We start from the raw sequence: 17608 nt of genomic DNA, 5'->3' as shown, positions 1-17608 counted from the left end.
CAATTTTCATCCTATAGTCGAGAGGAAAATCATATTATTTCAAAACAACCGTCATCTGGTTGCAGCTATCATTCGAAAAAGCGATTTCGATGTTTCGTTTTGAATGGTCTGAGGTTTGATTCGATCAGAGGATGGTGTTTGTGTACAGTTGTAGCTGAGAAAATTTTCTACAATCACTGCCAAGTCAGTTTCTTACTAGAGTAGTTCAAATTTTGGGAGGCTAAGCAGGGCCCAATTTGGAACCGTTTAAGCACTGTGGAGCGAAAATTTCAAATTTTGCATCAGTCTAATGTACATGCAGGCATGGAAAATCATTTGCATTCATTTCATTCATACATTTACATTCATTTGCCTCTACCTTTTTTCATCAACAGCATTCCGCAAAATGATGTATAGAGCTTTTTAAGGTTTTGTTATTAACTACATCTTTTGTACGTAACTCAAATCTGCAGCTCTTTTGCATCACGAACTAGAGCGGGAAGAACTTGTTGCTGTTTTTCAGTGAATGTAAAATACATGCACTGAAAAATAGTAGCGGCTTATGTTCGCTCTGGTTCGTCATGCATAAGAGAAATGGATTTGACTTGTTTGCAAAAGTTGTAGCTAATAACAAAACCTACAAAAGCTTTGCATCATTTTGCGAAATGCTCTTGAAGAAAAAAAAGTTAGAGGCAAATGAATGTAAATGAATGTACGAAATGAATGCAAATGATTTTCCATGTACACAGGCTACACGATGTTAATTTTCTACTTGTATTATCCAATTTATGTATGCAACCGGCTCTTGTTGCTGATGTTATTCCTCTAGCAAATGTGCTATAACCTCTTCTCCCATCATTCTCTGGGGGAGCGGAAGATCCGCACAAAAGCAAATAACCGAAAATCGAAATGCAGCACTCCAGCTTATCAGCTCAGCTCCGGATGCGAATTATCGACTCGAATGATTCACTGGGAGCTGTTTAGGATGACAACTCTCGGACCCGTCAAGCTCTCCGACTCGTCCAGCTCTTCTTTTTTTTCTCTCTCGATTATTCAGTATTCAGCTCCGGATCCGATTCTGAGCTGATGATCTGGAGCTGAAGCCGAGCATAGTGAGAGAAATTTTTCTGGAGAATTAACATCAGAAATAAAATCTGTATGTATGTTTACGCGATGCTTGATCAGTTATTGCGATAGTGGCGTTTTGCATTGAAAAGTAAAGCCATGTTGTAAGGTACAAATTTATTGGTTTAAACTACTTTTACGATTTTATGCAGGTTTAAGCACTAAAACTACTAATTAAAGTTCCGGTTTTGAATTTGTGTCATAATTTCAATAATAGCCGGTGGTGTAGTGGTAAACGTGATAACCTCTCACCTCAGCAGGCCTGGGTTCAATTCCAGTCCCAGGTGTAGGAGTTGCCTCCCTGGCGTCCGTAGCATTGGTGATCAGCACGGAAAACAAATCAAGGAAAAAAAATAATTTCTATAATTTCAATGTGAGCTGAAGAGCTGTTCAAATGAATCGACTCCCTTTAGTGAGCTGGATAGGTTTGATCCACTCAGCCAGATGAGCACCTCTAGTTGACAAATACACCGGGTCACCTGCCCAAGAGCTCGAAACATTCTTACCCAAAGATGCTAAAAATGGGACATCAAAATACAAGATCACTCCGGCGAAATCCGATGCGGAAACAGCCGTTGTGGCTTTTGACCCGTGTAAAGAAAGTAAGTGTGAACATCCTACAACTGATGGAGAAACGTTAACACATTTGTTGAAAGCATCGCTGGGTACTGGAATTTTGGCAATGCCAATTGCTTTTAGCTATGCTGGTTTTGTGGGAGGTATTCTGGCTACGATTCTGACCGCAATAGTTTGCACCCACTGTGCTTATGTTCCGGTGAAATGCGCACATACGCTATATCAGAGAACGAAACAGACAGCTATGACATTTGCGGAAGTAGCGGTAGTTGCATTGGAAAATGGACCTCGATGGGGCCGGATTTTCAGTGTTCGGAAAATCATTCTCAAATCTCATTCATTGAGCCTCCCTGCGAGAATAAACTCGCGTGCGAATGCGGCAAACAAAATTCCCGCATGAGATTCTCATGCATATTCACGCACTCACACTCACAACGCCGAAAAATCATTCCAGTTTTAAACTCATAAAATACCTCTCAAACGTCAATTAATATCATGCCTATGCATGTTGTGTTAGTTTTCCAACTCCTGATGCACAAACAATTTTTTTTCTTGATTTGTTTTCCCTCGATCTTGTTTTCCGTGCTGAGCACCAATGCTAACAGCCTTTTGGATTTCATTCTGATTTTTCGTGGTTTTATAACGGCAACAAGAAATTTTTTTAGTTTAAATACAGCAAAACATTCTTGATTAGCAGTTCAGCTTTATACTGTTTTAAAAACCCTTTAAGGCCTGACGAGAAAATCAAAAAGTGGTTTTTTAAAAAGAATTTAATTCAGCACTCTATCCCTTTATAAAACTGTTCAGTTAATCAATCGGGATTTGTTTTATTGATGTCACAAAAAAAAAATATGCCATAGAGGTGTTTTATAATTATAAAAGCTATTGGATGTGACTAAAAGATGATCGGGTGGTCACCCTATCATCGATCGGGGCTGATGGTTGCATTTTGATTGAACCATCAGCATAAAGCAATAACAAAACTTAAGGCGACGGAGTTCTCACCAAGAACTCCCAGCGCAGCAGAAAATGTGCACCGAGCGGATCGAAAGAGTCGTGGTAAACGGCCCTTGCGGGAGCGGGGCAAGCAATTTCTGATAGCAGAAACATTTTTGGTGACCCCGACGTGATACCGGCGCTAGTGCGTTAAGCCCGGTTGCGAGTGCAGCTAAGTGCATCTCTAAAAACCGTGATTGTCGGTGCTGCTCCATAGCAGTAAATTAAGGATCGTTTATTGATTGCCCGCGTGCAATCTCAGAGATACCGGCGCTAGTGAATTAGCCCGGTCGTGAGTGAAGCAAATTGCACTTCCTAAACGTGATCGCTGCCGGAGCACCGCAGTTGCAAATCTCAAGTGTGTGAACATCACCCGAAAGCGATCCTTAATTAATTGCGCGGGTGCAATCTCAGTGATACCGGTGCTAGATGGTCGGCCCGGGTGTGAGTGAAACTAATTCCATCTTAAAATCGTCATTATCGCTGCTGTCCAGCAGCCGCCAAATCAAGTGCGTAAATACCGCCAGTGCGTGATCGTTAATTGATTGCCCGCGTGCAATCTCAGTGATACCGGCGCTAGTGAGATAGCCCGGTCGTAAGTGAAGTAAATCATACTGCCTAATCGTGATCGCTGCCGGAGCCCCGCAGCTGCAAAACTAAAGTGCGTGAATATCGCCAGAGAGCGATCCTTAATTAATTGCCCGGGTGCAATCTCAGTGACACCGGTGCAAGTAAGTTAGCCCGGGCTGCGTGAATATTTCCCGAGAGCGATCGTTAATTGATTGCCCGTGTGCAATCAGAGTGACATAGTGCATAGTGAAAATTGCCGCCGGCAATTGAACATTACACTTCTAACGTAACCCGGTGAACAAATAGTGCACAGTGAAAATGCCGCGAGCTGATGAGGAGCGGGCCGAGCTGGTGGAAACCAGTAAAAACCAGATGGTCGCTTTGGAAAACAGTATGAAGCGGATGGCGAGTGACGCCAAGAAGTTAAAAGACTAGGCCCACACCTGGGTGCAGATAAAAACAACCACAGGAATGCTGGACGGCCTGTACGAGCAGGCGTCTAACGTCTTGCTGCGATTGGAGGGCCTTGATGGTCCTCAACAGAGTAGAGAGCCTTTAATGGCTGTCTACCTGAACGCTAAGGTGCTGCTGGAAGAGATGGCTCAAAAAGTAATGCCAGCGTCTTCAAGCAGCTCTTCGAATCCGCTGCTGGACCAGACTATCCAGCAGCCTTCAGGGCGATCCGACCACTTACCGCGGATCGAACTTCCAAGATTCAACGGTTCACCCACGGAGTGGCTCTCGTTCAAGAGCCGCTTCGAGAAGAGAATATCTGCTCTTAATGAAGATGCAGATAAATTCGCATTTTTAGGAAAATGCCTAGAGAACTTCGAGCCTGCCAAAAATTCAATTGAGGCACTCGAAAACTCGGGAACGAGCTTTGCCGAAGCGTGGCAAAGGCTCGAAACGCGCTTCTACAAGCGCAGGATAGCCTTTGAAGGATACTTTTCTAAGCTGCTCAAGGTGAAGAAAATCATGAGTCCCAATGCCAAGGGAATTCTGGCTCTGATCGATGCAGTAGACACCACAGTCCACGCCGCTCACCAAATCCAAGGTGAGCGGAATCAAACACTAGATTGCGTTGCCAACGGCCTAATTATTGCCATCGTAAAAGGCAAATTAGACGACGCAACCATATCCAAGCTCGAAGAGGGCTTGGATCTACAAAAGATATATATTTGGGCCGAATTCAAGGCCGAGTTGGAAAAGCGGGCCAATCAGTTGGCCTGCCAATACCTGGAAGAGGCTCCGCTGAGAGCGCGTCATAACAAGACCGCAGCAGTAGCTACGGCTACACAAAACAAAGAGCCAATCAAAAAAGCTCAATCACAAAATAACAAAAAAAAAAATTGCTTCGTTTGCGGAATTAAAGAGCACAGCATCTTTTATTGTGCTGCTTTCAACAAGCTTCCTATCAAGGAGCGGTGGGAGGCTGTGTCAAACGCCAGGCGGTGCTACAATTGCATCTCCTGGGGACACTCCGTACAAAAGTGCCCCTCTAGCCTCAATTGCAAGGAATGTGGAGCGCGCCATCATACGCTGTTACATTTCGAAGTTGCGGAGAACCCTCCGCAGACAACCCAAAAGGTAAACGAAGGATCAACAACTACGGCTTCGGCCTCGACCAGCACCTCCAAATGACTAGGAGGCAGCTACGTGTTCCTGGCTACCGCCCTCATCCAAGTGAGGGGAGCTACGACCTGGTACCAAATAAGGTGCCTACTCGACTCAGGCAGTCAGGTCGAAACTATAAGTGAAGAGGCAGCCCAAATCCTTGGCTTGCCTTTCTTGAAAGCCCAACTGACCATAAATGGGATCAACGGAGCTATTACTACACGGCGAAAAATTACAACTCGAATCGCATCTAGGAGTGGCGATTTCACAATGACAGTGGATATGATGGTAGGCCCGCGCCTGTTGGAGGACCAACCCAGTATCACACTACGCGCAGGGGAAATAAGGGTGCCATTGGGCATTGAATTAGCTGACCCGTCCTTCTATCAAAAGCAACCAGTCGAAATATTGCTTGGATCGCGAATATTCTTCCAAATTATGGGACCCAGATCCATCAATCTGGGCAGCGGACCAATCTTCCAAGAGTCCGCGTTTGGGTGGCTTGTCGGCGGACTAGCATCGTTGCAAGTACCACGTCAAGCTACTATGGCTGTTATCGCAGCTAAGCCTGAAGCATCAAGAGAGGCAGATTGCGCATCAGCCCCAGATCATAGTGACAAGGATCAAGGACTAGATAATCTGTTCAGGAGTTTTTGGGCGCTTGAGGAGGTGACTTCTGCGGAAGCGAAGCCCTGTCACAGCGCGAATGCATGCGAGGAACACTTCCAAAAATACACGACAATAGGAGCGGATGGGAAATATGTAGTCCGCCTTCCCTTTAAAAATGAGCCACAGCTATTGGGCCATTCATTTGAGCAGGCCAAGCGACGCTTACTATCTTTAGAGAAACGCCTTGCCCGCCATCCTGAAGTATACAAGCAGTATAGAGAATTCCTAGCTGAATACCTCGCGATGAATCACATGGAGATAGTCCACCCCAAGGACAAGTCAAAGATTAGGTACTACATACCACACTCTTGTGTAATCAAACCGGATTCCATTTCAACAAAATTGCGAGTAGTATTTGACGCCAGCGCTAAAACGTCAAGTAACATATCGCTCAACGACAGTCAACACAGTGGTCCTGTAATACAGCGGGAATTATTCGACCTGCTGTTGGATTTCAGATGCCACGATAAGGTGGCTACAGCCGACGTCGCGAAGATGTATCGACAAGCAAATCTCCACGAAGAGGATTCGTGGTTCCAATGCATCCTCTGGAGGAACGATCCCTCCGAGGAAATACAAGTGTACCGATTGAAAACGGTAACCTACGGCGAAGCGGCATCGTCCTTCCTGGCTTGCCGAGCGCTTCATGAGGTCGGAGAGGAAATTCGACTCGAACAACCTGAAATTGCTGAGGCTATTCAACAATGCTTCTACGTGGACAACTTCATGATGGGGGGAGATTCCGCCGAAAAACTTTTGGAGAAGCGGAAAGCAGTGGAATCAGCCCTGATGAAGAGAGGTTTTCCTCTACGCAAGTGGGTGTCCAACGACGTCAACATTCTCGCCGGAGTATCAGACGAGGACTTGGAGAAAGAAATCCGAAAAGGGGACCATGACATCATAAAAACATTAGGTGTAGCGTGGTCGCCTAAGGCCGATACGTTCCGATGCATCGCGGAGGACCAGGTAAATTCACATGAAAAAATGACTAAACGGCAGCTCGCCTCAGAGATATTGAGGCTGTACGATCCACTGGGCATCATGCAGCCAATAATCATCACAGCCAAAATCCTTCTTCAAGGACTTTGGAAAATTAAGCTAAAATGGGGAAATCCCCACTGATTCACAACATGAATGGCAACAATTGAAGAAAACACTGCCAAAACTCGCTAGCTTGGCAATTCCCCGCCAGGCAATCCCAAGCAATCCTGTGCACTTGGAACTACATGGATTCTCAGATGCATCAAACCTGGCTTATGGTTGCGCGATCTATGCGTATTGCATAGACGAGAAAAATCGAATGTCAATGAACTTATTGTGCGCTAAATCTCGAGTGGCACCAATGAAGGATATCACCCTCCCACGAAAAGAGCTTCTGGGCGCAAAGCTGCTGGCGGAATTAATGAACAGAGTGATTTCAATTATACCAGCAGACGTTCAGAAAACATACTACTGGTGTGATTCCCAAGTCGTCTTGGCTTGGATTCATTCAAGCGTACCCCACAGTGAAGTGTACGTTCGCAATAGAATCAACGTAATCCAGTCCCTCACGCAGCGAGCGAATTGGCGCTATGTGCCAACGGATCAGAATCCTGCGGACATAGTCTCGAGAGGTATCTCCGTGAGGAAACTTCTAACCACAAAAAAGGATATGTGGCTGCATGCCACAAACTATGCACTAGAGAACAGGGAGGCATATGACGCTCCGCAAGTTATAGCAATCTGTTCATCAACCGACAGAGACAATACAAGCAATGAGGTGGAGGACTTAATATCAAGTTACCCGCACCATAGCTCGTTCCAGAAAACGCGAAGGCATTTCGCCATCATCAATCGGGCCATGAACAACTTCATGGCTAAATCGGTGGCCATCAAGAGCCGCGGGGTTGACCGAGAGCCACGTTTCGGGTCCTTAACTGTCAACGAACTGGAAGCTGGTGAGCAACTAATCGTCAAGCATTTACAGCGAATCAGTTATTCCAAGGAATTCGCTCACTTAGAAGAACAAGGAACCCCTACAAAGCAGGGACCTCTTCAACATCTCAGTCCAATCATCGAAGATGGACTCATCCGCATCGTGAGTAGGCTTAGTCTAGCCGACCTGCCACAGAATCAACGACGTCCAGCTGTAATACCCCGAGAACATTTCTTTGGAAAGGTTATACTGGACCACATTCATCGAAGAAATCTCCACGCCGGTATGGAGACAATCATCGCGGACTTCCAGCAACACTATTGGATGCGGAACCTCCGAAAAATGGCCAAAACGGTCGTCAATCAATGTATCTTGTGCGCACGAGCAAGGCCGCGCAAGCTCCAACAGCAAATGGGTCAGTTGCCAAGGCCCCGGGTGAATCCATCCCCAGCATTCACTCACACCGGAGTAGACCTATGCGGTCCGTTCCAGATTTTACCAAGCCCACGGGCCAAGACGAGGATGACAGTGTACGTGTGCATCTTCGTCTGTCTATCAACGAAAGCGGTACATCTCGAAGTGGTGGAGGATCAATCCACCGGTGCATTCATCGCTGCTTTAATGAGATTCACTTCGCTGCGCGGTAAGCCAGAGGTAATCTATTCGGACAACGGACGGAACTTCGTCGGAGCAGGTAGGGAACTTGCAGAGCTAAGAAAAATCTATAACAATGAGATCTTTCAAAATGAATTGGTCGGAATAGCAGCCGACAAGGGGATAAATTTCTCCTTTATACCACCCCGAAGCCTAAACTTTGTAGGGCTCTGGGAAGCTAACATTAAAGTGGCAAAACGATTGTTCACGGCAGCAGCCCGTGGGGCATGCTTCAATATTTTGGAGTTGCAAACTGTACTCTACCAGGTGGCGGCTATAATGAACTCTCGCCCCCTCACAGTGGTCTGGACTGACGCTAGCATTCCAGAACCACTGCATTTTGATTGAACCATCAGCATAAAGCAATAACAAAACTTAAGGCGACGGAGTTCTCACCAAGAACTCCCAGCGCAGCAGAAAATGTGCACCGAGCGGATCGAAAGAGTCCGCTTCGATCGTACCGCGACCGTGCGGTATCATTATCTAGCAACCAGCGCGGCAACAAAGTATCACAATGTGGCCCTTTGGAAACGACGAAACGTTTGAGCACAGCAATATCACAACCCACGATGTGATATCTTATTCGCTAGACGGTGGCTTCATCCTGGTGGCCGTCGTCGTCGTCATCGTATGGAAGTGGCGGCGCAACATGAGCCGCCTAAAATCACTCGAAGCAACGTCGAGAAGGAACAATCTCAACGTCTAAGCGGGCGTCATCCGACGCCCGCCGAGTCAGCAGTTTTGGTGCACCCGGCACCAAGAAGGATGGCTCGGATCTGTGCACACGGCACCAGCAGAGTAAAATTATACCCAACTCTGTAATGAAAAATTCTAATAAAATTCAGTCTTGATCAGAACATCAACCGCGTCGAGTTGTTGATTTATATCACAGCTTCTTGCGGGAATAGGGTCTCGGCCTATTCCCTAGTTTTGCTAATTTCGAAGTTGTGGTAAACGGCCCTTGCGGGAGCGGGGCAAGCAATTTCTGATAGCAGAAACAGCTATTATAAAACCGTTCGGTTTCAAACGGGATCAAAAAGCATATATTGATGCGATTTGGTGTATCACAAAACCTCCCATTGTTAACAAATAAAACTAAACAGATAGATCCACCTAGAGACAGAGAAAAACATAATCGAGTGGGACTTTCAAAAGCAGAATCACAAGGATAATCGAGTAATAATTCCAGCCATGCTGACGACGGAAGAGAAAAGGAAACCAATTCCAGAACTCTCTGGAGTGCCTCACAGCTCTGCCAAAATCGGTCAACAACAACAACAGAGCAGGCGACTGAGAGAAGCGAAGTGAATGCGGTTTACGAAGCACTGAGAGCCGTCAAATAAGACGCTTAAAATTGATGGGAATACACAGCAAATTGTCAATGGCAGCCTTCTCCAGAAATAACGTTGCGATGATAATCTGAATAGCATTAGTGCCAAACTGGGACTGCGGAAAACTTCTGACAGGAAACTTCAGAAGCTGTTCGTCAGCTGAAATTTGGCTGCCTTCCGAACCATATTAACGAATTCATTATGCGAAAGGGTTAACTGTTCCAAAAATTCCAAGCAAGCGCACATAAACTTCATCGCATCATTCGGAAGAAGAAAAACTTTTCGAGAACGATTGAGCTTCCCCCTGTTCCAAGTTACTGCTTCCAATAGATGAATTGCCCTTATCAATAATGTCACGTAACTTGTTGATCCAACGCTGGAGAAGAACATCGTTGCAATGCTCGCACAACAAAACAATCGAAACATAAACAGATTTTGACGTTTAACTTTTTCCAGGCAACTTTACCACCATTAATGCCGTCATAAAACTAAATGGAATAGGGTCAACCAAAATGGCTTCCTATAAAAACAATTCAGTCTGCAAATTATCTTCTTAAAAGCCGCATTAAAATGCTTTGTATTTGTTAGCGATTTAATGTAAGCAAAATAGCTTTTTCACAAATGGCCTATGAAAAATTAATGTTTATGCTATCGCCATATTGTTTATATACCATTTGCTTTTTACAATTTTTCAAGATTGATTCATCAATGAGCAGTAATAGAGATTACGAAAATCATCAAATTGTCTCGGTGGACTTATTTTTTACGTACTTCCGAAGCACATTTCACATTAGATTTAATCTGTCATCTAAAAATATTTATTTTAGTAATTCTTTTACTTTTAATGATGAGGAAGTTTATGAGGATTTTTGACAGATTCATTTTTGAACATTGAATTTGACTAGATTGTACGATATTTATGTATCTCTTTGTATCTTGATAGATGCTTTATTTTTAGTGTGCTTAGCAAGCGTCAATGGCAAATGACACAAGTGTTGATGACAAATGGTTTTTTTTAACACTGCTAATTTTACACGTGACGGAATCCATCTTTGACATAAAAGATGAGACTCCAAGACTAAAAAGTTCGTTGCTCGGTGAAAAGGACGTTTGATCAAGCTATATTTCGTGTCTGTTATGACTCAAATTTATGTCAAAATTGACGCTCGTATATGTCACTCTCTGAGTACCTAAAATTACAAGATTTTTTTCACTTTCCATAACATACACACAACGAAAAAGACATGTACATTTCAGTGCCCTGAGACCGACACATGCAAGCGGTCCTTTTGACATAAGAATCAGTTGAAAAGGACGGGAAAATCAATTCAATCAAACGCACTTTTCGTCGAGTTGCATATGTTTCAGTTTCAGGACACTTAATTTTACATGCCATGTTTGTTTACGTTCCATGATTTACGTCAAAGCTGAATTACGGCTCGTGTAAAAATAATAATTTTTAAGTGTGTACTTTGGAACATGTTCAGTGTACACTGTCAATATCGCAACAAATTTTGAACTAGACATAGAGCATTATACCGGCACTGATATGAGCTTGCGCGTCATGATTGCACTTCTGCTAGTTCCATTGATTCTACTTTCATGGATTCCAAATTTGAAATACCTTGCACCAGTCTCGATGATTGCCAACGTCTTTACGTGTACCGGATTGGGAATAACATTCTATTATTTGGAGACTGACATGCCAGCTTTGTCCGAGCGGCCTATGCATATTTCTGTGTTAAGTTGGCCTTCGTTCTTCGCGATTGTCATTTTGCTATGGAAGCTATCGGCGTTGTTATGCCTTTGGAAAATCAAATGAAAACTCCTCAAAACTTTATCGGTCTGTGCGGAGTACTCAACCAAGGCATGGCTGGTGTTACCTTAGTTTATATTTTATTGGGATTTCTTGGACTCGGAGGTGCAGCATAACTCTCAATCTACCCGTAGAAGAAATTCCAGCTCAAGTCGTAAAGATTATCATTGTCCTTGCTGTATATTGCACATTTGGCCTTCAATTCTACGTCTGTCTGGATATTGCATGGATTGGTATTAAAGACAAATTTAAGAGAAGCCTATGTTTGTCAGCTATACAATGAGAACCATCCTCGTTACAGCAACTGTGCTGCTTGCCGTTGCTGTGCCAACTATTGGACCATTCATTGGATTAATTGGAGCTTTCTGTTTCTCGATTCTTGGTTTGCTCATTCCGATTTTGATTGAAACCGTTACTTATTGGGACCAAAGATTCGGAAAATTCAGCTGGTTTATATGGAAAAATGTAATGCTTTGCTTTTTTGGCAAAATTGCCTTAGTATTTGGATCTAAAAGTTAAATCATAGCTATTCTCAAGCTATACAATAAAGATTTCTTTTAGATTTCATTATTTTTTTGCTACTGCGCTACGCGTTGCTGCGAGGCACAAAAATACGTCCAGCTATGATTGTACTAATGCTTATTTGTACTTATACTCTCAAGACTATTTTGGGGATTATTTTGCATATTGATGAGTACGAACAAGCAGGGTGTTTTACAGAAGATCTTTGAATACCTTATGTGCATTACGGATTGTGATACAAACTAAGACAAGTGCCTAGTTTAATTCAAGGGTGCAAGTTTTGTAAAAACTGCCTAGAATGAAAATGGTTTCGTCAAATGTTAGATAACAACGTGTAATAAGTGTGTTTCTTACTCAAATAAACAAAGAAACAGGTTAGCTGATACATTGAAAACGAACATATAAAAGAAGTTGTTGAATTGCCGACTGATTGCTCGAATTGGCTTGTGTATAATTTCGGCGCCGTGGTTCAAAAAACAGAAAGTCGCGATGACGAAGAGGCTTCTCAGGGGCATACACACACTTAGAAATTATTATTTTTACACGAGACGTAATTCAGCTTTACGTAAATCATGGAACGTAAACAAACATGGCATGTAAAATTAAGTGTCCTGAAACTGAAGCATATGCAACTCGACGAAAAGTGCGTTTGATTGAATTGATTTTCTCGTCCTTTTCAACTGATTCTTATGTCAAAAGGGTCACTTGCATGTGTCGGTCTCAGGACACTGAAATTTACATGTCTTTTTCGTAGTGTCCATATTTAGCTGAGACAGCAGTGTTGCACATTCAATGTCACCCGTAAGCAGCTCACCTCTAATGGTTCGATTCCCAGGAGACGGCAACGCTCATCGTACGGTGGCAAGTTCGTTGGGTCACGCCAGTTGAAGAAACGAAGAGCATATCTCACAAACTTGCGTTGAACGGATTAAATTCTAGTGATTCAGCTAGCATGGAAAGGGCACCAAACAACTAAACTTGACTCTAATAAGGATCGCACAAGCGAGCAGCCTGAGGCATAGCGGGTCACGGAACTCGTCGGCAGTTTTGAAAATAAAGCCCAATTGTCGATTAGCTCTGAAAATGTCATTTTAGTGGAATCTGAAAGTCAGTCTGCAGTCTAAGGTAACGCCGAGATCCTTTATGAGCTCTATACGAGCAAAACAGCTTCCGTAGAGAACATAGTCAAACAAGATTGGTTAGATTTTTCGGTGATAATGTTACATTTTTCGATTCTTAGACTCATCAAATTGCTTGAGCACCAGACAGCAAAAATACCTAACATATTCTGGAGATCGCAATAGTCCGATACACTTTTAGTAATTTTGTAGATTTTCGTATTGTCTGCATGGAAAACTTGGCATCCTGATGGTATCAGAAAGGCGACGTTGTTTAAAAGATCGAAAACAGTAGCGGTCTTAGGTTCCTGCCTTGCGGAACTCCCGAGTTGTTTGAGAAAACATCCGATTCCGATGCACCAATCTTAACCCGTACATAGCGATTCACCATGTAAGATCTGAACCAATCCACAGCCGTTGACAAGACGCCAAGTATCTCCAGCTTGGCCAGCAAGATGTTATGGTCTACCGTGTCAAATGCAGCTTTTAGATCCATATCCATGCATCGCAGACAGCAGTAAACTGCACCAGGTTCGTGGACACGGACCGCTTCGGGTAAAAGCCGTGTTGTTCTGTATCGATATAGTTTGTGCAGCACCCGAACAGAGCATCATTTATGATAATCTCGAATTTTGAACAGCCTCGCCAGTGGAAGGCAGAGATTGGCTACACAACGTTTTAGAACTGACGACGGAGTGCCGTCAGGTCTGGCGGCGAACGAGAGCTTCAGTTTGCGTGCTGCGGCTATCACCGTATCTTCTGAAATCCGCGGAATATCGAAACGTGGCATCTCAAAAGTAGCATTCAGCACTTGTGTCGGCGAAGCGGAGAAATCGTGCAACACTTGCCTGAAATGACGAGTAAACAAGTCGCCTTTTTCTCTTTCGCTATTAGCCGAGTCATTCCCAAGAAACATGAAACAAGGCAACCCGGATTCCTTCCGTTTAGAGTTGACAAACGACCAAAAACTTTTCGGATTCGTTCGAAGGTTCGCTTCCGTGCGTCTCACGTGTCGATTATAGAGAAAACGATTGTAATTTCGGTAGCTACAACTCGCAAACTCGGGGAATAAGGATAAATGCTTCCTATGTAAGGCGGAGGGACACCGGATGAATTTCTGCCCTAAGCAAAGGCCCGTAAACAACAGCAGCAGCGTGAAAAATAACCGGATGTGGACAAAAGCAGGATTGGTGGTGTAGCGCCTAGAGGTGCATCATCGAACAGCAGCAGTCAGGAAACAAAGGAAGGGATAAAGGTGCTGCACGAAGAGGTGGTGAAAATGAATGCTAGGAAAATTAAATTAAAACTCACAAAAAAATAACCGTCATTTTGAAAGAACCCAGCAGAATTTTGAATTTTTGAAAAAAGATCTAATAAGGACCGAAACGTCGAAGTAAGACAGCATGAAAGTGTTTTCACTTCTGACTGCAGAGTCAAAACCCGAAAACGTGGTAGCCTCTCACCCCAAAGGGCCTGGGTTCAATTCCAGTCGGCGCCGCCGGGATTTTCTGAGGCATAAAATTTCCGATCACACTTTCTTTTGGAAGAGAAGTAAACCCGTGGGTGCCCAGTTCATGAGTTGATGGGTAGATAGGTAGGCTTCAGGTGTGAAAGCTGCTTCCCTGGCGTCGACGGAAAACAAAAAAAAAAAACTTTTCTCGAATCAGCTTACAATAAACATGGAATTTAATTGAACTGCCCTTAAATGCCCTAAATGATCTCCCTGAAGTTCTTCGTACGGTCTTAAAATGTGAAGGTTCCGAAATATTACTGATGTTTTCTTAAGTTCTCTGGACATTCCTGAAAATTTCCTCGAAACTTATTATTCTCGAAATTAATCATAAGTTAATGAGTCCGTCTTGAATTGATTGCAACTTACCTTTACTGTTGTGGGCTTCGTAAAGTCTATGGAACTTTCGTAAAATCATTGGAACACCCCTTAAGATCTTTGAATAAGGACCTAGGTTATCTGAACTATTAGAAACTTCATTGAAGATTCGGAATATTTTCCCAAGTTGTTTCAACTTCTCTGAAGTTCAATTGACTTCCCTTCAATTTTTTAGATATCCATGACGGTATTTAAACATCTCTAAAGTTTCTGCAGTTTTCCTGAAGCTCACGCCGGAGCCGCCTTGAAATGCATGGACCTTCTATGCATTTCCCATAACGTTCCAAAATTTTTCAAAACTTCCCTTATGCTCCCACAGTTCGTTTATGGAACTTGCCTAACATATTTGGCATTTCCTTCCATTATTCGGAACTTTCTAGTCTTAGTTTTTGATTCGATTGAAAGTGATGTTTTCGTGCTACGATTAATTGAATATGTCAAATACACCATTTTGAAAATAAATGCAAGATTCAAAACAGCCATATTTTAGCAGAAATTTGAATGAATGCCCATAACAAACAATGAATGAATGCCCATAACTTGCAAATCGGAGAAGATCGAGACAAAAAAATGTTTTTTGCGATTGAGATGTGAACCTCTTCAGAGGACCTGGAGTCGATCGATTCGGACCCGACTCCACAGCCTTGTATTGAACAATGCCTTGATGAATTTTTGAATCCGTATGGGGATGTTTACTTGAAATCAAAAAGTATTTCGTATATAGTATACGCATTCGTATAGCTTCGTGGGGATCATGTGGGCATAAGTTGTATTTGCAACATTTTTTAGGTTTATTAAAGCAACTGAATCTTAGATATTGAAATTCTTCAGACTCAATTAGGTTTTGCAGTGCCCCAAAAAATCATGTTGGATAGGGGAAATGGCTCTAATGTTGGCCTATGGATCTAAGATTGGGCCCATCGCTAAAAATCTGGTATTCACGGTATCCAGCGAAGCAGCTGGCGAGCCAGTTCAAAGTCAAACAGTGCGGAGACCCTATTGAAGAGTCTCTGTAAACTACCGATTGCGCTGAACATGCTATAATTAGTTCGCTGTATGGGCAGACGCAGCATTGAATTATTACGTTGGGCTTGGGGTTGAACATTGATCTCATCTTACTCAAGAAAAACAGGGTGCATCCTTGCAAAATATCCGCAATGCCCTTGCTGTATCTCTTCGGAGCGACATGGGCTCCAGATGATCCAAACGATTGCAAACGACTTTCGCAGCTAGGCAATCGGAAGGGATCGGTCCACGGCAGTTTACGTAGCGCATATCTCAGGAACCGTCGCTGAAAAGACTCAACTCTTTCGACACCGTTGTTGTAGTGAAGAGCAATGGTCAATGGAAAGAAGGAAAACTGAAACAATGGTCTTAAAATAGCATAATACCTACTGTTACATTGATCTATGCAAAATAAAACGCATTTTAAACGCCAACAAGATTTTCGTACTCGGATTTGTTCGTGTTCAGCCTTTAAAATACCTTTTTGAGCATGTTGAACATCAAGATTTATTATCCAGAATATTTTGGTGATCCCTAAATACATTGCCATTAAAACTATAACCTCCACATGATATTATGGAGCTCTAAAAATCTCTTCGGGTTCAACAAATTATTCGGGACATAGTATGATATCTCGTTGAGTCTGTAGATCATCAAGATCTTAGCATCAGTATTATTTTAAGAATTTAAAAAAATATTCGATTGCACAACTTTGTATATCACAAGATGTAACGAGGTCCTTCGATGCGTGACAAATTTGTATGCTTAAGTAAGACATCATACAAGATATTGTTCAGCAGGTAGAGCTTCAAAATCAAAATTTTAGACCCATAATTAATTTGTCATTATAGCTGTATCCCACATGATGGTGGTTCATTACGCTAAACGTGGTGGTTCATTACGCTACGGGTAAAGATATTTCGTCGGGACATTGCAGAACACCTTGTTAAGTCTGTAGAACGTTAGTTCATAGCTCCAATTTTGATAGCTCGAATTACTTCGTCATTACAAAACTATACTGAAATGAGCCTTTTTTTTCAGCCCCTTCACGCATCAGACTTTTATCTTTCCACTTAAAAAGCGCATGAGTTCCGTTTAACATTAGAAAACATGTTCAAACAGAGAGCTGATAAAATCGGGTCATTACTGTGTATACCATCCCCAGTAGCACATATCGGTCAGGAAAAGTTGCAGCAACCTATTTATGACTGAAATCACTATTATAGAAGTTTTTACAATTGATTTGCAACAAGAGTGCTATTAAGCATATGACATTATGATACTCCATGAACCTTAACTGCTTCTAGCATTCATTCGAATCTTACAAGAATACCTCGTTGAGTCAGTAGAACTTCAAGATCAGATCTTTGCACAACTAACAATTGCTGTAAAAGCAGCATAAACTATGTGTTGGGTGGGATGATTTGGAGAATCAAATACCCCGTTCACATTACAACCTATATTACGTGATGTGATGATCATGAAATTCTTCATGAAAATAATGAATTCTTCCGAGAAGGTCATTGTAGCGGAATTCTTAATTTTCTGCCATTCTGCTGATATTTCATTTTGCGCCGTAGTGATTTATAGCGGTACGGATTCCTTCAAGAAAGACCTCACACAAAATAGAGAAGCATGCCAAATCATATGTTTTTGACAGCTTTTACAGCAAAACAGATGTAATTTTAATACAAAGTATATACAGCTGTAGTATACATTAGGCTTGGTGGCCTAGTAGATACCGTTTCTGTTTAATGTGCAGAAGGTCGTGGATTCAATCTTAGGTTTTTCCCATCAATGAGGTGCTACCTCTTCTGTTTCCAACCACAT

The 17608-nt window shown here is 42.8% G+C and overlaps 1 pseudogene; it reads left to right on the top strand.

Annotated features, from left to right (window-relative positions):
• The first annotated feature begins 10888 nt into the window (after positions 1-10888).
• LOC135717459 (proton-coupled amino acid transporter-like protein pathetic) lies at positions 10889-11773 on the top strand (annotated as a pseudogene).
• The last annotated feature ends 5835 nt before the right edge of the window (positions 11774-17608 follow it).

Source organism: Ochlerotatus camptorhynchus, unplaced genomic scaffold (assembly GCF_037179485.1).
Source record: "Ochlerotatus camptorhynchus isolate MF236.1 unplaced genomic scaffold, CSIRO-AGI_Acam_v1.1 ptg000056l, whole genome shotgun sequence".
NCBI classification, from domain to species: domain Eukaryota; kingdom Metazoa; phylum Arthropoda; class Insecta; order Diptera; family Culicidae; genus Ochlerotatus; species Ochlerotatus camptorhynchus.
Note: the sequence above shows the minus strand (reverse complement) of the source record. Positions and strands in the feature narration are given on the sequence as shown.